This window comes from Aquarana catesbeiana, linkage group LG01 (genome assembly GCF_042186555.1).
Source record: "Aquarana catesbeiana isolate 2022-GZ linkage group LG01, ASM4218655v1, whole genome shotgun sequence".
NCBI lineage: Eukaryota > Metazoa > Chordata > Amphibia > Anura > Ranidae > Aquarana > Aquarana catesbeiana.
Genome location: NC_133324.1, coordinates 103,851,627 through 103,873,246, shown reverse-complemented (window position 1 = coordinate 103,873,246; position 21,620 = coordinate 103,851,627). Strand labels below are relative to the sequence as shown.

Below are 21,620 nucleotides of genomic sequence, written 5' to 3'. Positions count from 1 at the left end.
CTCTCTCTGATTGTAGATGAATGCATCTTGATGCCAACTAAGATAAAAAAAAATACTACACAGAAGAAAGGAAGGGAGCTACAATCCATTGTAAAAGCCATCATATAGGTTTGAGCCTGCATTCAGTGCACAGACAGATCTACTTGAACCTTTGCCCTCTCAACGCATTTCACTCAATAAATTAGCTTAATTGTAGAGTGGGGGGGTATAGGATGGAAGGATACATTTAACCCAGCTTAATCTGAAACATCCGCAGCCAGCAGATGACCTTAATGGAAAGCTGCAATCAATATAATGATAGTTACAACCTAACCAATTGTAACATCCCACCGTAGCATCCTATTTTGACATGAATCATCTACGTACAGTATGCGTCAAAATACTGTGTCTACCCAAATAGATTTGTATATCGTTAACCCTGATATCATTATGTTTACTTGGAATTAAAAATAAGACATTCCTAAAACATAGGAAATATGTATCATTCAGTAATTTAAATATTTAATGGCCGCATAGAGTGGAGATTTAAATTATTTAAGGAAACATATGCAATATATGTAATTTTTATTATTCAACTGCATAATTCCATAACTGTAGCACAGACAGACTCATTCGGAATTTTAGTGACAAAACCAAAAAGAAAATCCCTCAGGTATATATTTATTAAAGCGGTTGTTCACTCTGGGAAAAAAAAATTAAGAGCCAGCAGCTACAAATACTGTAGCTGCTGACTTTTAATAAAAGGACACTCACCTGTCCAGGGATCCAGCGCTGTCCTCACCTGGGCTAGCCCTTCACTAGTCTTTGGGTTTCTAGTGCCTAACTGTGGGCAGTCAAATGCCCACTAGTCTTCAGGTTTCTAGTGCCTAACTGTGGGAAACCAGATGCCCACTGCGCATGCACGAGCGCCGCTTTTGGAATGGTCCCGCAGTCAAAACTAGGCACTTGCCCCCCCCACAAAAAAATGGCATGCCAAATATGGATGAGGACTTAAAGTGGAACTCCCCCCCTTGGGTAAAGTTCTGCCCCAAGTGTAAAAGTCCAAAATACAGTCAGGTCCATAAATATTGGGACATCGACACAATTCTAATCTTTTTGGCTCTATACACCACCACAATGGATTTGAAATGAAACTAACATGATGTGCTTTAACTGCAGACTTTCAGCTTTAATTTGATGGTATTTACATCCAAATCAGGTGAACGGTGTAGGAATTACAACAGTTTGTATATGTGCCTCCCACTTTTTAAGGGCCCAAAAGTAATGGGACAATTGGCTGCTCAGCTTTTCCTTGGCCAGGTGTGTGTTATTCCCTCATTATCACATTTACAAGGAGCATATAAAAAGGTCCAGAGTTCATTTCAAGTGTGCTATTTGCATTTGGAATCTGTGGCTGTCAACTCTCAATATGAGATCCAAAGAGCTGTCACTATCAGTGAAGCAAGCCATCATTAGGCTGAAAAAATAAAACAAACTCATCAGAGAGATAGCAAAAACATTAGGTGTGGCCAAATCAACTGTTTGGAACATCCTTAAAAAGAAAGAACGCACTGGTGAGCTCAGCAACACCAAAAGACCCGGAAGACCACGGAAGGCAACTGTGGTGGATGACCGAAGAATTCTTTCCCTGGTGAAGAAAACACCCTTCACAACAGTTGGCCAGATCAAGAACACTCTCCAGGAGGTAGGTGTATGTGTGTCAAAGTCAACAATCAAGAGAAGACTTCACCAGAGTGAATACAGAGGGTTCACCACAAGACGTAAACCATTGGTGAGCCTCAAAAACAGGAAGGCCAGAAAGGAACTGCTCATGATCCAAAGCATATCACCTTATCAGTGAAGCATGGTGATGGTAGTGTCATGGCGTGGGCATGTATGGCTGCCAATGGAACTGGTTCTCTTGTATTTATTGATGATGTGACTGCTGACAAAAGCAGCAGGATGAATTCTGAAGTGTTTTGGGCAATATTATCTGCTCATATTCAGCAAAATGCTTCAGAACTCATTGGATGCCGCTTTACAGTGTAGATGGACAATGACCCGAAGCATACTGCAAAAGCAACCAAAGAGTTTAAGGGAAAGAAGTGGAATGTTATGCAATGGCCAAGTCAATCACCTGACCTGAATCCGATTGAGCATTTCACTTGCTGAAGACAAAACTGAAGAGAAAATGCCCCAAGAACAAGCAGGAACTGAAGAAAGTTGCAGAAGAGGCCTGGCAGAGCATCACCAGGGATGAAACCCAGGGCCTGGTGATGTCTATGCATCCCAGACGTCAGGCTGTAATTGACTGCAAAGGATTTGCAACCAAGTATTAAAAAGTGAAAGTTTGATGGATGATTGTTAATCTGTCCCATTACTTTTGGTCCCTTAAAAAGTGGGAGGCACATATACAAACTGTTGTAATTCCTACAGCGTTCACCTGATTTGGATGCAAATACCCTCAACTTAAAGCTGAAAGTCTTCAGTTAAAGCACATCTTGTTCGTTTCATTTCAAATCCATAGTGGTGAGTTATAGAGCCAAAACATTAGAATTGTGTCGATGTCCCAATATTTATGGACCTGACTGTACTTTGTGGAGAATTAACATAGGAAATATAGGCAGTATTTATCAAGTTTCAAAATTAGGTAACTTGGTTCCACATGTAAAGGTATTCATAAACACACATATATATATATATATATATATATATATATATATATATATATATATATATATATATGACTATCTGACAGGGCCCCCTCAAGAAAATATTAAACCTATATTTCATTTAAAATACAATAAAATTATTAGCAGACATTAATACAACATAACTCACAGAATTCCTGTTAACACTAAAAGATAAAACTGAGTTAATTACTTCCCGCCCGGCCTATAGCAGAATGACGGCCGGGCGGTGGTTCCATTATCCTGACTGGGCGTCATATGATGTCCTGCACGATAGCAGCTGCCATGCGCCCGTGGGGGTGCACATCGTGGCAATCGGTGGTGCGGTGTGTCAGTCTGACGGAGGCACTTTACCACATGATCAGCCGTGTCCAATCATGGCTGATCATGATGTAAACAGGAAGAGCCATTGATCGGCTTTTCCTCACTCGCATCTGACAGACGCGAGTAGACGAGAGCCAATCGGCGGCTCCCCTGACAGGGGGGGTCTGTGCTGATTGTTTATCAGCGCAGCCCCCCCTTGGATCCCACCCAGGACCACCATCATGCCACCCAGAACCACCAGGATGGCCATCCACACTGGACCACCATGTATGCCCCCCAGACCACCAGGGAAATGCAAATCTGTGCCAAAGCAGTTGCCAATCAATGCCCAGGCAGCTGCCAATCAGTGCCCACTCACAAAGCCTACCACTGCCAGTGCCACCAGGGATGCCTATCAGTGCTGCATATCAGTGCCGCGTATCAGTGCTCATCAGTGCCACGTATCAATGCCCATCAGTGCCCAGCAGTGCTGCCTATCATTGCCACCCATAAGTACCCATCTTTGCAGCCTTTCAGTGCCCAGTGTCACCTTATAGTGCCCACCAGTGCCACCCCTGAGTGCCCATCAGTGGCGCCTATCAATGCCTATCAGTGCTGCATATCAGTGCCACCCATCAGTGCCGCATATCAGTGCCCGTCAGTGCTGCCTTATCAGTGCCCATCAGTGAAGGAGAAAACTTACATATTTACAAAATTTTATAACATGAACAAAAGCAAAACTTTTATTTTTTTCTAAATTTTAGGTATTTTTTATTTGTTTAGCAAAAAATAAAAACCACAGAGGTGATCAAATACCACCAAAAGAATGCTCTATTTGTGGGAACAAAATTATAAAAATTATGTTTGGGTACAATGTAGCATGACCAATTGTAATTTAAACAGCGACAGCGCAGAAAGCTGAAAATTGGCTTGGACAGGAAGGTGTATAAGTGCCTGGTATAAGTGGTTAACAAATAAAAATAATGATGAGATAAAAAATATATACAGGCTCTGGGATCAGAGAGACAGAGGAAGAGAATCAAAGTTAGGCTTCATGCTCACTGGGCTTAAAAAAACTCCAGTTCACTTGGCAGAAAAAAACGTTGATATAGAACGTTTTTTGTACAAAGTTTAGACGAGTTTAGGAGAGTTTTATGTTTTTTCTGCCAGTAAGCTCCAATCTGAAATGCAAACCAGAAGGGTTTTTTTCCTGCCTCTAAACGTTGCGCTAAAAATATGCCTGTAATTGTCCTAATGTGCATGGACACATAGAATAACATTGAGCTGCTTCTACAGGCAGAACACAAAACTCCTGTAGAAGCAAAGTTTTTTAAGCCAGTGTGCATGGAGCCTTACAGAGATAACAAACTCAGGAGCAGAGCTAACATTAGAGCCAGTGCTAAGAGGGGGGCCCGCACAGGGAGGGACGACTGAGGGACGACTGTCTCTTTTTCAGCAGATAGATAGCAGGAAGAGGGGGAGAGACCAACTTTCAGCTGCTGGAGGAAGAGACACACAATTGTCGTCCATCACTAATCCCCCATCCTGTGAGGGCCCCCGTGTGCTCAGGCCCCCTACAAGAGGATCGGTGATACCACCCTATCAGCGGCCCTGTATATATATATATATATATATATATATATATATATATATATATATATATATATATATATATATATATATATATATATATATATATGTTCCAATAGTCAGTACATTTGTGCAATTTAATTTTATAGAGTGATTTGGTGTCTTTTAACCACTTCAACCCGGAAGATTTTACCCCCTTCCTGACCAGAGCACTTTTTGCGATTCGGCACTGCGTCGCTTTAACTGACAATTGCGCGGTCGTGCGAAGTTGCACCCAAACAAAATTGACGTCCTTTTTTCCCCACAAATAGAGCTTTCTTTTGGTGATATTTGATGACCACTGTGGTTTTTATTTTTTGCGCTATAAACAAAAAAAGAGCAACAATTTTGAAAAAAACTCATTATTTTTTACTTTTTTTTTTTTTTTTAATTTTTATTTTAGTTGTCATACATATAGAGAAACAAACAATTTCATTAATCCATCAATCCATTCAAACTCCAATTAACAGCATTACATAAAAAACAATAACTAGTCATTTGAGATATTCCCCATTCTCTCTTTCTCTTCTGTTAGACCTGTTTCTCTTGTATGCCCTGACAACATACTTTACTAAGAAGGAAAACCTCTACATATATGAAGAGGCAAAAGGAGAAAGTAAGAAGCCCCACAAAAAAAAGATAAGAGAAAAAAAGATAGAAAGAGAGAAGAAGAAGAAAAAAAGAAAAAACAACACTGATAGGGGAGAGGAAGTCAGAGTTGGAGGGGAGACGTACCGAGGAAAAGGCAAGTTTACTATACCATCATCCACTGTAGTGAGGTCATCCCCAAGGCCCCACACTCCTCTCTTTTTCAAATACTCTCAGAAGCAAAGAGGGAACTCCCTTCCTCTGAGAATTTAAATGTATTCCATTGGCCCCAAGTTTCTAAATATGTCTCCTTTCAATTTTGAGCCAATATTAACAAATCCTCCATCCTTTTAACCTCTTCAATTCGTGTGACCCATGTAAGAATTGTGGGAGGGTACATATCTCTCCACTGCCACACGATACATGATCTAACCACGTTAATAAGGTGGCGCAAAATTAATTTACTATATGTTTCCCCCGGTATGTTTGAGACATGTAACAAAAATAGGGCTGGATCTTCTGGGAGGTTATACTCAGTAAATTTCTGTGCTATCCGCCGTATCTCCCTCCAGAAGTACTCCTATTTTTGGGCAGGACCAAAGAACGTGGAGTAGAGTCCCTTTTTCCTCCTGACACCTCCAACATTTGTCCGGGATCTCCAGAAAGAATTTATTAAGTAATGAGGGTGTACGGTACCATCTTGTCATTATTTCCAAATTAGTTTCTTGGATTCTTGTGGATATTGAAGATTTCAATGCAAGATTTACTATCTGCCTATGTTGTGCCTGGGTGAACGTTCTGTCTAATATCATTTCCCACTTCCTTATATATGGAGGGACATAATCCTCTTGGGGGGCAACCAGTAGTGCATACATTTGCGAGATTAAGTGAGAGCAAGGCCCCGTCCCCTCACATTGTTCTAAGGGTGTCAATGTTGGTTGAAATCTGTCTGGAGGTGGGAGAGTGTTAAGGAAATGTTGCAACTGGGCTCCACTCCAGAAATCAAGACAGAAATGGTCATTGGATGAGGTTAGTTCAGGTAATGAGGGCCATGTCGCTATTTGTATAAAATGCGAGGCCTGAAAACACTGTGAGTCTGAAAGTTTCCTGAAGGGTCCCTCCTGTAGTCCCGGAGGGAAACGAGGATTCCCTACAATAGGGTATAGGGGGGAGTTGACAGATGATAATAAAGTGGTGGAACATATTCGGGAGCAGATACGCAAGGTAGGGTCCAAGGTTGGGTACTTTTTGAGAGCTGGACTCAGGTTTCCAAAGCACCAAACCGCACAACGCAATGGGACCTCACACTGTGATTGCTCGATTTTTGGCCATATTTTAAAGCTTGCATGCTTACACCAGTCTACTAGTCGCGCCATATGAGCCGCCTGATAATATTTCTGCATATTGGGTACCGCTACCCCCCTATATTGTTTAGGCATTGTCATTAAACGGCGTTGAATTCTGGGCCTTTTATGGGCCCAAATGAATTCAGTTATCATCTTATTAGTCTGTTTAAAGAATTCTGGGGGTATATGAATGGGTAGAGTTTGAAAAAGATAGGAAAATTTAGGCAATACTGCCATTTTTATTATGTTACATCTACCGAACCAAGAGACCACTGCAGTTTTTATTTTTTGCGCTATAAACAAAAAAAGAGTGACAATTTTGAAAAAAAATAATTTTTTTACTTTTTGCTATAATAAGTATCCCCCAAAAATATAAAAAAAACTATTTTTTTCCTCAGCTTAGGCCAATATGTATTCTTCTACATATTTTTGGTATGAATAATAAAAAAATCGCAATAAGCGTATATTGATTGGTTTGCACAAAAGTTATAGCGTCTACAAAATAGGGGATAGTTTTATGGCATTTTTATTTAAATTTTTTTTTTATTAGTAATGGCAGCGATCTGCGATTTTTATCGGGCCTGCGACATTATGGCGGACACATAGGACACTTTTGACACTATTTTGTGACCATTTTCATTTATACAGTGATCAGTGCTATAAAAATGCACTGGTTACTGTGTAAATGAAACTGGCAGAGAAGGGGTTAACCACTAGGGGGCGATGAAGGGGTTAAGTGTGTCCTAGGGAGTGATTCTAACTGTGGGGGGGTGGGCTTCAAGTCACATGACAGCGATCACTGCTCCCGATGACAGCGAGCGTTGATCTCTGTCATGACACAAGCCAGAACGTGGAAATGGCTTGTTTACATAGGCACTCCCCCATTCTGAGGTTCTGTGACACGATTGCTGGGAGACCGGCGGACATCGATTCGCTGTACCGGCGGCGCGCGTGTGCCTGCTACCCCCGCCTCTTGAAGTGGATGTACAGGTACGCCCATTTGCCCACCGCTGCCATTGTGCCGACATATATCGGCGTGCAGCAATCTGCAAGTGGTTAATGATATTTATCATTTTATTTTCATGGATTATATGTATGTCTTTTTTAGATAAATCTTTGTAATAAAATGTATATTTTTTTATATATATACTGTGTGTGTAAAGCCTTTGTAAGGTACTATGAAAGTCAATGATAGCTTCAATCTTATGCCCCTTGTCTACTTAGCCAAATGTGTTTATTTTCTCTAACATCTCCTACGACTATGCCTTAATTCGTTGCATCTCCTTGTTGTGTGACCCACATATTGTATATTACAGATACCAAAAATCTTGTGCTACAGTTTACCAAATATATAATACTGTAAGTGTACCACAAAATCATGACATGAACATCTAGCCCCCCGCCCTGCCCAAACAGCTCCACCATTGTTCCTTTTATATTTAATAAATAAACTAGCTAATATTACATTGCTAGTACTGTGTTCTATTTTCAATATTTCTTTGTAGCTGAAATCACTAAATAAGTTTGGAATATAATGATGTAGTCTATAATATTTCTTATTTTCTTAAAAAGAAACATCACCCTTATCATAAAAATTATTACAAAAGCACCTTTTAGAAATGTTTAGTAATGGCAGTCTACAAGCAGATACTTATAGATAATTGCAGACTTTTTTTATACCTTAGTTCATAAATTAACATTTCCATTTCTCTTTACTTCCTGGAATTGTGGGTCTACCTCCCGGAACATGTGACAGGAACTTCCCAGGATACATCTGTGTTATCAGGTTTACGTCTGAATCACTCAACCTGGAAATGGAAAAACAGTAATTGTAAGTAAAAGCAAAAAATGTTTAGCTAATGAATGGAAGCTAATTTTATGACAGCTGTATGATTTTTAGTCCAATCATTTGGCTGCTATAACCTCTCTTCTTTTTTTTTAAATCAGATTCTTTTTATTGATTTTTAAAAACATAAGAAGAGAAAAAACTCTTCCTTACAACAAAAACAAAAACATACATCAAATTGCATTGCCAAGGACATATTATTATCCAAACATACAATCAATCAGCTTATGTTTCCTGCAATATTATGGTATATATAAGGTTACAATCTATCTATGAAGACAAATCTTTACGTATCTATACCAATTTCAGCTTTATCTCGTATTTTCTATGATTAGTAAGTGTGTCCTTTTAGTACTTTGTACCCCTACCCCGCTCCCGGTCCTTCAACGGACAATCGATCGGTGTAGAGGTACCTCTCCCCCCTAAACAATGGGGGGGGGGGGATAGTATCTGCTTTCTTTCTTTAACTAATATATTATTAAAACCATATAACTCGTCACCGCAGAGTAAGACAACTTCTCATCAAAATTATTTTGTCAGTTTGATCTATATTCTGAGTCCCTATAACATCATATCATTCTGTATCCATTCAATGTAGACAGCCTCCCTCCTCAAACAAGGGGGGTAGGCGTCTGCGTTCTGCCACCTAGTATTTTATTTTGGACCAATTGGAAGGGGGCTAAACCAGGTACCTCCAACCAAGGGTCCCATATACGCAGGGCTGTGTTTTGGCCTAGGCCGACAAGGCCTAGGCCTAGGGCGGCACTTTGCGGGGGGCGGCAAATACGCCCCCCCGCATGAGAGAAAGCCCCCCACCCGTCTGACTGATTCCTGGCTCCCGCTGCCGGGAGCGGGAGCCGGGAATCAGTCAGACGGGTGGGGGGGGCTTTCTCTCATGCGGGGGGGGCGGCGTGTGTCACTCGCGCCCCCCATATGCAACAGGTGACAGGTGGAGCCTTAAGCTCCACCTACCCTCCCCTGCACTGCTTTCCTGCAGTGAATCTTCTCCTCGGCCCAGGGGCTGTGACGTCAGGAGGAGAGAGAGGAGCACGAGGGAAACCCCCAGGACAGCAGGTACAGTGATTTAATAAAGTATATCAGTATTATGGGCACTGGCAGAATTTGATGGGCACAGTGGCAGCGTTCGATGGGCACAGTGGCTGCGTTTGAGGGCACAGTGGCAGCGTTCGATGGGCACAGTGGCTGCGTTTGAGGGCACAGTGGCTGCTTTTGAGGGCACAGTGGCTGCTTTTGAGGGCACAGTGGCTGCTTTTGAGGGCACAGTGGCTGCGTTTGAGGGCACAGTGGCTGCGTTTGAGGGCACAGTGGCTGCGTTTGAGGGCACAGTGGCTGCGTTTGATGGGCACAGTGGCTGCGTTTGATGGGCACAGTGGCTGCGTTTGATGGCACAGTGGCTGCGTTTGATGGCACAGTGGCTGCGTTTGATGGGCACAGTGGCTGCGTTTGATGGGCACAGTGGCTGCGTTTGATGGCACAATGGCTGCGTTTGATGGCACAGTGGCTACATTTGATGGCACAGTGGCTGCGTTTGATGGCACAGTGGCTGCGTTTGATGGGCACAGTGGCTGCGTTTGATGGCACAGTGGCTGCGTTTGATGGCACAGTGGCAACGTTTGATGGCACAGTGGCTGCGTTTGATGGCACAGTGGCTGCGTTTGATGGGGCACAGTGGCTGCGTTTGATGGGGCACAGTGGCTGCAATTGATGGGCACAGTGGCTGCAATTGATGGGCACAGTGGCTGCGTTTGAGGGCACAATGGCTGCATTTGAGGGCACAATGGCTATGTTTGATGGCACAATGGCTACGTTTGATGGGGCACAGTGGCTGCGTTTGATGGGGCACAGTGGCTGCGTTTGATGGGGCACAGTGGCTGCGTTTGATGGGGCACAGTGGCTGCGTTTGATGGGGCACAGTGGCTGCGTTTGATGGGGCACAGTGGCTGCGTTTGATGGGGCACAGTGGCTGCGTTTGATGGGCACAGTGGCTGCGTTTGATGGGCACAGTGGCTGCGTTTGAGGGCACAATGGCTATGTTTGATGGCACAATGGCTACGTTTGATGGGGCACAGTGGCTGCGTTTGATGGGGCACAGTGGCTGCGTTTGATGGGCACAGTGGCTGCGTTTGATGGGCACAGTGGCTGCGTTTGATGGGCACAGTGGCTGCGTTTGAGGGCACAATGGCTATGTTTGATGGCACAATGGCTACGTTTGATGGGGCACAGTGGCTGCGTTTGATGGGGCACAGTGGCTGCGTTTGATGGGGCACAGTGGCTGCGTTTGATGGGGCACAGTGGCTGCGTTTAATGGGCACAGTGGCTGCGTTTAATGGGCACAGTGGCTGCGTTTGATGGGCACAGTGGCTGCATTTGATGGGCACAGTGACTGCATTTGATGGGCACAGTGACTGCATTTGATGGGCACAGTGGCTGCATTTGATGGGCACAGTGACTGCATTTGATAGGCACAGTGACTGCATTTGATGGGCACAGTGGCTGCATTTGATAGCACAGTGGCTGCATTTGATGGGCACAGTGGCTGCATTTGATAGCACAGTGGCTGCGTTTGATAGCACAGTGGCTGCGTTTGAGGGCACAGTGGCTGCGTTTGAGGGCACAGTGGCTGCGTTTGAGGGCACAGTGGCTGCATTTGATGGGCACAGTGGCTGCATTTGATGGGCACAGTGGCTGCGTTTGATGGGCACAGTGACTGCGTTTGATGGGCACAGTGACTGCGTTTGAGGGCACAGTGAGACCCCCCCCCGTGATAGCATTAAAACTCAGCAGCTAAAATCAGCAGCAGCTTTTAATATTAGGACACTTACCTGTCCAGGGATCCAGCGATGTCGACACCTCAGCCGATTTTCAGATTGGCTCTCGGGTTTTGCCACTATCATTCATGGTAAGGGAAACCGACCGGTTCCCTACTGCACATGTGCGAAGCACGTTGCACTTTCTGAATGGCCCAGCGGAGGAAGGAGGAGGGGGGCAAACTTCAGAGGGGACAGCGCAGTCTCCCGGAAGTGGGGAAGGGTACCTGTCAGAAACAGGTACCCGTTCCCCCCTGAAAGGTGCCAAATGAGCCTAAAGAGGAAGGGGTGTTGTTTACAGATGATAGGGTGGGTCTTAAACAGGAAGGGGTGTGGCCTCGGCAGGATGGGGTGGGTCGTATTTAAATTAAGGGGGTGCATGCGTTTAGTCAGGCCTAGGGCAGCACAAATCCTAAATACACCACTGCATATACGTTCAAATTTTGCTGGGCTACCCCTGTGTTGGTATGTCAGCTTTTCCCTCAATAGAGTTTAATTTATGGTATTCACCCATTCTGCATGCGTCGGTGGTGTCACCGAAAGCCATTTCTTAGCTATAAGTTTTCTAGCAATAAACAATATTCTGGTGATGGCTATAAACCTCTCTTCTTAGTTCTCTGATTCAGTTCCCTGGATCCAATATCAAAGCTTGTCAGATCAGAACAGTTCCACCTAGATCTTTTGCATACTTGCCAACTGTCCTGGATTTGCCGGGACAGTCACGCTTTTTAACATGCTGTCCCACCATGGCTCATTCTCAGCCAGTGTCCTGGGATCAGGGCCGGGGGAGGGGACAGAAGTAAATGACACTCCCTACTTCTGATAGAATCTAGAGCAATTAAAAGGAAAAAAAAAAAAACTTTCCCTGGCCCCCATTAGTTCAGCAAGAGGGCTGTAGCAGAAAGGAAACATTTTCTTCACTTTCGGGTGCAGCGGAGTAATCTGCAGAGTTATGCCCTGTACACACCATCGCACATTCCGACAACAAAATCCATGTTTTTTTTCCGACGGATGTTGGCTCAAACTTGTCTTGCATACACACGGTCACACAAATCTTGTCGGAAATTCCGAACGTCAAGAACGCTGTGACGTACAACATGTACGACGAGCTGAGAAATATGAAGTTCAATAGCCAGTGCGGCTCTTCTGCTTGATTCCGAGCACGCGTGGAACTTTGTGCGTCGGAATTGTGTACACACGATCAGAATTTACGACAACGGATTTTGTTGTCGGAAAATTTGAGATCCAGATCTCAAATTTTGTTTGTCATAAATTCCAATGGAAAATGTCCGATGGAGCCTACACACGGTTGGAATTTCCGAAAACTAACTCCCATTGAACATTTTCCGTCGGAAAATCTGACCGTGTGTACGCGGCGTAACTGTTTGGTATTATTAAACTAAAGTTCTGGCCTCTTTTATATTATCAATCCACTGGATTGCTCCAGCGGATTGATATAGAAGAGGCCGGGACTTTGGTTTAATTATCTGGAACTGCTGCAGTGCAGACTACTCCACCGGACGCGAAAATGAAGAAATAGTCCCCTTTCTGCCACTGCTCCTGCTGTTAAACTCACAGCAGGGCAGAAGGCATGGCAGGTTTGCACAGAGGGATAGAGCTGCCCTAGTTTTTAAATTACCAAGTGGGTGATGGGTGCTAGGAAACAAGGCGGGGGGTCCTAACAACCAATCACTCGCTTGTTAACAAGAAGAGTTGGGCAGTTCTCATCCTCTGTGCAGACCTGCCGAGTCTCCCGCACTCTGCTCTGATGTGAGTTTAACAGCTGGAGTGGTAGGGCCAGCGGCAGGCAGGTGAGTATACACCAAAGAGGAGTCCACCCCACTGTGCCTCCTACCCTCTGCCTCGTGTTAATGTAGGACTGTGAAGGAGGGAGAGCTGTAACTGCAATGGGGACGGTGGTTTAATGAGGGAGGGCGGGCTGTGATTGCAAGGGGGGGACTTTGTTTGGGGGGAGCTGTAATGTGAGATTTGTGATTGCAAAGGGGGCTGTGACATGAGGGGGGTTGTGATTTCAAGGGGGGCTGTGATGTAAGGGGGTATATGATTGCAAGAGGGGCTGTGATGTGAGGACGGGGGAACTGTGATGTGAAGGGAGGCTGTGATGTAGGGGGGGTTTGTAATGTGGGGGGCTCTGTTGTGAGGAGGAGGGTTGTGATATCAAAGAGGACTGAGATGTAGGGGGAGAGCTTGTGATTGCAAGGGGACTGTGATGTGGGGGTCTTTTATTACAAGGGGGGCTGTGATGTGAGGGGGGGGGCTGTTATTGCAAGGAGGGCTGTAATGTGATTGGGTATCTGTCATTGCAAGGGGCTGTGATGTGAGAGGGAGTCTGTCATTGCAAGGGGCTGTGATGTGAGAGGGAGTCTGTCATTGCAAGGGGCTGTGATGTGAGGAGGGAGGGATCTATGATTGTAATGTGGCTGTGATGTGAGGAAAGGTGAAGTTGTGATGTGAGGGAGGGGTCTGCGATTGAAAGGGGGGGCAGTGACGTGAGGGAGAGGAGCAGTGATGTTGGGGGGACTGTGAAATCAGGGGGGCTGTGATGTGAGAAAGGGGGGCTGTGGTTGTGAAGGCGACTGTAATGTGAAATGGGAGTTGTGATGTGAAGGAGCTTAATTTTTATGCATGTAGTGTTTTTCCACAGTTTCTTTACTCTGCAGAATAATTGTTTACATAGTTTTTTTGTCTGAACCTTGGGATGCTTACCACCAGAATGTTTTGTTTTTTTGTTTTTTCTTTAGCTATGATAACTACAGCTCTCTTATATACAGTAGGTTAAATTCAAGTATGGCATTGGCATTCTCTGCCAACAATGGCTTGCTAGATGCACAGCAAAATGTGTCCAAGTAAATGTTTTTTTACATGTTGGCAACTATGCTGCTGTAAAAGTTACCTGAACACCCCACAATGAGATTTTGGGGGTCTTGGAGAGTTCTTTTTCGCATTAAAAAGTCAGCTCTTGTGTTGAATTTGTTGGACCAGCCAATCCTGGGCAAATTAGCATCTTTTTTAAAATCTATCCCACTTGTATTTTATTTTCCCTGCAGTGGAATTATTGATTTCAACTCATTTGGTGATGATTTGAAATCCCTTCCCAGGCACACAGGCATCCTTAGAGAGCTCTGTTGATTTTGACATTTTAATACCACACAAGTCAATAGCAAAGGGAACACCAGACCCTAGATGGGCGAGCTTTAAATAAGGCAGGTTCCACCTGCATACTCCCCAAGGAGGTTTTAATCATTGGCACCTAATCTAAAACACCGGATTCTAATTTCATTGTTTTGAAGTGGAGGTAAATGTAGGATGAAGGGATGTATTTACTGTTGCCATATGACAAATCTGTATTTTTTACTTTAGATCATAAAAATGAATACACCTAGTCAATTTTATGTGTCATTTGCTTAAGCATATTACCATTATCTGTATACTATACTATATGTTGGCCTGCTCAGTTATGTGGAAAATGTCAACAATTTACATGGGGAGTACTTAATTCTTCACATAATTGTACAACTTCTTTACATTTTGTTAATGCGAGACCATTCGTATAATTTATATATTTAATTCTGAGTGTGGTAGCTAGCCACTAAGTACTGGAAACAGTGAAGAAGAGAGATTATATCTCAGATATATCCCCAGGCAATCCAAGATCTTGTATTGCTAGACATGTTGTAGATCAGTGTTTCTCAACTCCAGTCCTCAAGGCGCCCCACCAGGTCACGTTTTCAGGATTTCCCTCAGATGGAACAGCTGTGGTAATTACTAAGGCAGTGAAACTGATCAAATCACCTGTGCAAAATAATGGAAAGCCTGAAAACGTGACCTGTTAGGGCGTCTTGAGGACTGGAGTTGAGAAACCCTGTTGTAGATAAACACAGCAAAACACATTATAGCTTTGATCAGAATATGTGATCCCTTGAGTTGGAAATTTTAAAGCTATTGGTTTTACAGAATGGATTCAAATGTGCCCTTAAGGACTGAATGATGCACATTATTGTGCTTATTTTCTTTACAGATTTTTCTCCCTATTGTGTTATATATTTGACCTAACATTTTTAATATTTTGAGGATAAATGTTTGTGTTTTATATTGTTATTGTTTGTTTATTGGGATGTTATTCAGGGTTCTGTAATAGTGATGCCCCATGTTATGGTGGTGTGCCATCCGAGGACATATTTGTTGGCCCTAACTGTGTGCTCCACCTTGGTGGGACCTCTGACGGCTGTGAAACACACAGTTGAAATTATGAGCTTGGTCACATAATGTGGCCTCTCCCCCTGTGTTTTTTTTTTAATCTGAGTCTATTGGAGATGCCTCCAATGCCTCATGCCATACAATGATTCATAAAACTTGTTGCCTTTTTCTCAAGGAGCCTTTTTTGAGTGCATTCTATTTCCAAGATTATATTTGAAGACATCAGTCTCTACCATTATTATTAATTAAAAGAGAAGTACAGCCAAAGCTTGTATGGCTGTACTTCTTCTATGGCTCACAGGAGGGCAGTCCGTTCTGCACTCCTGTGACCTGTTTTTAGCAGAAAGCAGGCTGAAGCCCGCTGTCGGCTGACATCACAGAGCTGGTCCAGGCACGGGAAAGATCGTGACCATACAGTAGGGATCCGCCCACATGCCTGGACTGGCACTAGGCTCAGCCTCTCAGCAAGACACTGAGAGGCTGAGCCGGATGCTCCCCCACAGCCCAGAGCTCCAGTGATTGCAGGGGGGGGGGGCAGAGTAGACAGCTGGTGACTGACAATCTGAGCCCTGAGAACTGAGCGATCGGCGGTGTTTGATCGCACTGTTCTCAGTGTTGGGGCTGGCAGGGGACAGATGCAGCGTTGGACTGATGTTGCATGCATCTAGGCAAGTATTATTCTAAAAAAAAAAACAATCACCATACTTCTCTTTTAATGGGCAATTCCTAGGAATTATTCTATATTTTGGTTTGGGTGTTTATTGCTGTCTGTGCCACTGCTGGAGAGATTCACCCCTCTAATTTTTCCTTTTGATCACTATCACAGATACATAAATTGAAGAGAAAGTCTTAATTTAGGAGTTGTCCCTAACTAGACACAGCAAAATTACACGGACATCATTTTTAGGTTTTAGATTTACATACATGCCCACTCTAATACAACGTAGATCTAGTGGTGACAGTCTCCTGGCAGTGGTGTGTGAATAAAAAAAAAGTGACTGAATATTTTAGCAGGTAAAGCAATTCACAGATATTAATATTTCAACTGTGTGTTTAGGTGTTTGGCTGTAGTTCAATTTTAAAACATTATTTTTTTTTTTTTTTCATGATAAATATTTAGAGCATTTTGAAATACAAATGTAGCTGTGCAGTTGAGAATGAATCCCCCTTATGTCTTCCCAGCGCTTCCAGCCTTTTACACTTCAACACTATCTGAAAGAAAATATTTTTTTAATCCCCATGTTGTAACACGGTTGAGTAAGGGAAAAGGAATTTGCAGGTAAGATGTCATTTCATTGTTTCCTTTACATCCCCATGTCAACACACCGGATATTTTCCACATGATTTTACATGTGAGAGTTCTGAAATGACAGCTTCAAGTGTTTTTCCCCAAATGCTGCTTAGGCTAATCAGACAAGTGAACATTTTCATTTGTCTGGGATTTCTTGGGAGGAGGCATGCTTGTCCGTGTGGCTGTTTTACGAAAGCTGTGTCTGGAACATGCATGTTTTTCTTTTTCACTTTAGTAATGCAATTCATACCAACAGAATGATGGCAAAGGCATCAAAGCCTGCTTGTCAGACACAAAATGGCTGGTATGAGACAGCTAAAATCAATCCTATACTCAACTTATTAGCAACAGTCTAAAAACAAAATACATTTATTTTCATAATTTACCTACTTTTTCTGTTATGCCTGTTGATTATGTAAATCAGAAAGGGTATACCTTCTAGCACATTGCAGCAATCTGAATAAGGAAAGAAATTGGCTGCACGCCAACGTTCTTGAAGTCCATTTATCGAATGTTCCATACTATGACACACACCACGTTTGCAGTAGCTGGAACAGAGGTGGACTAGTTTCGCACAGCTACATTGTGCTTACTCATCACCATGTGTCATTGATTGTATGGAACATTCAATAAATGGACTTCAAGAACGTCGGTGTGCAGCCAATTTCTTTCCATATTCAGTCTTCTATGGCAGGCGAGTCGGGGCTTGCATCCATGTGAGGAGTCTCACACAATTCATTGTGCCTGCAGTTTCTCACCTGGTGCAGCGATTTTCCTTTGCTGTCTATATTGCAGCAATCACCCCTTCCTATCAGAAACAGTGATAGCTGATACTGTGACTGTAGTACATGACTCAATGAGCTCAGATTCATGTAGGTCAGAAGAGAGCACCCACCACAGTCAACCAATCAGCAGCCAGACAATAACTCTCATGTCTGTGAACTGAATTAAAAGGAGACATGTAGGAAAGTTTTGAATTGTATCTGCCAGAAAAATATTGTTACAGCCACACATTCCAATATAAAGCAGGTGTTCTGGACCTAAAAAAAAGTTTAGAGATATTTTTCAAAATTCAGTAGCAGATTTGTCTGACAGCCTGTGATATCGGGGTGTTTAGCTCAATTGGATAGATGCATTTTTGTGCAGTGAGTCCACATCAGACAGGCATTTATAGTTAAGGGCCTGCTAGCCCATGTTTATAAAAGGGAAAAAACAAAACAAAAGTCCATCCAGAAATCCCACGCAGGGGTTTAACTTCATTAAGCACTCATAAATGAAAACATACCAAGCCACCTGGCTCTCTTGTCAGCAATTCCTCTGCTTGCTCTCAACAGATTTGATTCTTTCCAGCCCCCTGGACTCACTGGCTTCCATAGTCTTCCCGACTCTCAAGGCTGGCCAGCCTTTCCCAGTCCCTGGGCAAAGAATCCCCCTTACATGGGCTACAGTCTCCCACAGGGCAGACCACTCTCCAAACACAGGTTTGTCTTCAAACAGCAGCAGCAAGCTGCTCTCACTCCGCCTTCTTTCTCTCACCAGTCCCTCATTATATGGGCTGTGTGCACCTGGAACACACCCTGCTGGCTATCCACAAGACCTGCACACAGGGTTGGAGATCTCGTCCCACCCAAGACTCTGAGGGATCTCCAAACTACACAGCCCCATCTGGAAATAGCAAGAGCCAGAGAAAGCTGCCAGAGCAGTCCTCTCCTTTTCAAACCTATGCTCCGTAGCTCTGCAATCCACAGATATCTCACTATTACAAGCCATAAAATAGAAAGCAAGAAGAAATCTCCCCAACAAGGACACAGATGGTAATGAAGATGTACGTTCTAATGCTTACTTGCTTCAAGTTGGGCTTTAAAGCGGGGTTCCACCCAAATTTTGAACAATATCTGTATGTATTCTCTTCCTTGCCTAGATGCTGACATGCCGTTTAAAAAAAATTAAATCGCCGTAATTACCTTTTATTTTTCTATTCTTCTTTGTACTTCCTGGTTCTCCTCCCGTGGGAGTAGGCGTGTTTCTAGCCTCTCCCAGACTCCTGGGAGCTAGTCTCAGGCTTCCCAGGATGCCACTGAGCATGTGCGGGAACGAGCAGTGAATGCTGGGAGCACAGCATTCACCACATCCAGGAAATAAATGCTTGTGGGCTTCAAATGCCCACAATGAAGATGGAAACCGCCTGCAGAGAATAATATAAGTTATTCTTTCCGACGAAATCTGACACAGGCGGACATATTACACACAATATGTGAGTATGTAATGCTGAGAAGAAAAGTTTGTGAATGAACTAAAAAAAAAAAAAAATGATAGATAGGTGAACCCCCGCTTTAAGGCCTGATTCACACCTATGCATTTTTATTGCTTATTGCATATTGCAGATTTGCACTACAGTCCATTTAACATGGTTTCCTATGGAACACGTTCTGTAGTGAAAATCTGCAAAATGCAAAAAGCACTAAAAATGCATAGGTGTAAATCAAGCCTAACTTAGACTTTAAAACTGCAGCATGGGTAAATGTTAAATCCTAACCTCATGTTTATTTTTAACCTAATTAGTTAATTTGGGCCAAACTGTTTCTCTATGTCAGGAACCATAAGCCAGGCAGAGACAGAAAATGCTGTTAAAATCACACCATTATTGTAATAGCAAAAATAACAACAGTTCTGGTACATAGTTAAAAACAGAAGTAGGGTTTGGAAGCCAAAGCGGGTAATCAGATGAGCCAGGATCAGGGAACCAGAAATCAGCGTTGTCAGGAGCCAAAAATCAGGAGCAGGAATCAGAAGAGAAGTCAGCCAGGCCAAGTCATATACTAGGAAAGAATTGGTATAACCACAGGGAGGTACTGTGGATACAGAATGGATGAAAATATGCCACGTCCTATCTAGCTTGAGATATTGCTTGGGAAAACTACAATGGACTTTGTAGGCACTGAGATACACATAGCTAAAAATGAAATATCGTTAATACAAAAAAGTTTTTAAAAAAAATTAGAGAAACACATTTCTTAAAAGAAATCACAATATGAGTATTGCCTAATTGACAAAAGTCACACCACCAATTACACTAGAACTATATTCTGTATGACCATAAAGGATATAGTTTTGGTGTACTTTTGTGATTTCTTTTAACCACTTGCCGACCAGCCTCCGCAGGTATACTGCGGCAGGGCTGGTCTATTGCACGAATCGCCGTATCGGTACGGAGCTTTGTGTAATAGATACAGTGGGCGCATGCACCGGAGCCGATGCGTGTGGCCGGCGGCCGCGATGTCCGCCGGCCACCAGTGATCGCTTAACAGAGAGGTAGAATGGGGATCTGCCAGTGTAAACAAAGCAGATCCCCATCCTGTCAGGGGAATACAGTTTGATCGTCTGTTCCTAGTGATTAGGAACAGCAATCTCTCTGTACTCCTAGTCAGTCTAGTGCCCCCACAGTTAGAAACTCCTCCCTAGGACACACTTAACCCCTTGGTTGCCCCCTAGTGTTAACCCCTTCCCTGCCAGTGTCATTTATACAGTAATAAGTTAATTTTTATAGCACGGATTGCTGTATAAATGTAACTGGTCAAAAAAAGTGTCAAAAGTGTCCGATCTGTCCACCGCAATGTCGCAGTCCTGCTAAAAATTGCTGATCACCGCCATTACTAGTAAAACAATAAATAATGATAAAAATGCCATAAATATATCCCATACTATAACTTTTGCACGCAAACCAATAAATATACGCTTATTGCGATTTTTTTTACCAAAAAACATGCAGAATACATATTGGCCTAAACTGATGAAGAAATTTTTTTTTTTACTTTTTTTGGGGATATTTATTATAGCAAAAACCGCAGAGGTGATCAAATACCACCAAAAGAAAGCTCTATTTGTGGGGGAAAAAAAGCAACGCAGTTCCATATCACAAAAATGGCCTGGTCAAGAAGTGGGTAGATCCTTCTGAGGGTGAAGTGGTTAAATAGCCAAATGGGCTGGCTGTAGGCTGCATTACTGAGGCAGGTAATGGTATCCAGGTGAGTCACTGTGGAAAAAATAAATGGCTGGTAATTAACCGACAGCTGGGCAGCCTCTGTGCACTGAAAGAAAATGCTGCTAGTAAAAAGCAGGAGCCCACCCCTGATAGTCTATTAATAGATGGGGCTGCTGCCAGTGCTGAATAAACTGTCAGCTACATACAGTATGCAGCACTGTGTTCCAACAGGGAAATAGGGGATTCTTGTGTGTTGCTAGAACAAAATTGAGACAGGCTGAGAGCTGCTCACCCATCCACAGGAAGATTGTATTTTATTAGTAAATACAAGGATTCATCTGATTACTTGATTTTGTTCTGGCAGCAGAGAGGAAGTTACCGTACCACACAGTGCTGAAAGCTACATGCAGCCTATACCGCGCAAAGAACAGGCACATCTATTAGTAATGAAAGTTGTTAATTTGGGCCAGCTTCGCCCAGACAAACTATTTAAATTAAAATTAAAACCTGGAGTTAGTCTTTAAAATGTATTGAATACACACCATAAAGAAATAATGGACCATCATTGACCAGAGATCTGGCTGCCTAGACTCACCCATCCTAACCCCAATCCTCATCAGAGCTGAGCCCCCAACAGAGTCAAATGCCTCACTGCAGGACAATTGAGGGCACTGCTTTCTCTTCTGCTAACCAAGCAAGACAGTCATGAGGCTACATCTATTGTGAGTAACCTCTCTAGGGATATTCAGAACCTAGCAGAGCATGTAGAGTCTGTGGAAAGGAGGGTTACCACAGTGGAGTCCACTAGTGCTGATCTAGTGTCCAGGGTAACTGCCTTAGAATCTGCACATACAGTGTCCACTCGCCAACTCATCAATATGCAATTGCGAATAGATGATAGCGAGAATTGCAATTGCCGC

At 43.3% G+C, this 21,620-nt stretch overlaps 1 long non-coding RNA gene across 1 annotated transcript in view; it reads right to left on the bottom strand.

The window, feature by feature from the left end:
• The window catches only part of LOC141102464 (uncharacterized), a 103,355-nt gene extending 85,134 nt beyond the window's left edge, over window positions 1-18,221 (bottom strand). The window contains exons 1-2 of the long non-coding RNA XR_012235195.1: window positions 18,004-18,221; window positions 8,216-8,343 (exon numbers count right to left, since the gene is read on the bottom strand). This is a non-coding gene — a long non-coding RNA (uncharacterized lncRNA). The remainder of the gene's footprint in view (window positions 1-8,215; window positions 8,344-18,003) is intronic.
• Window positions 18,222-21,620: the final 3,399 nt, after the last annotated feature.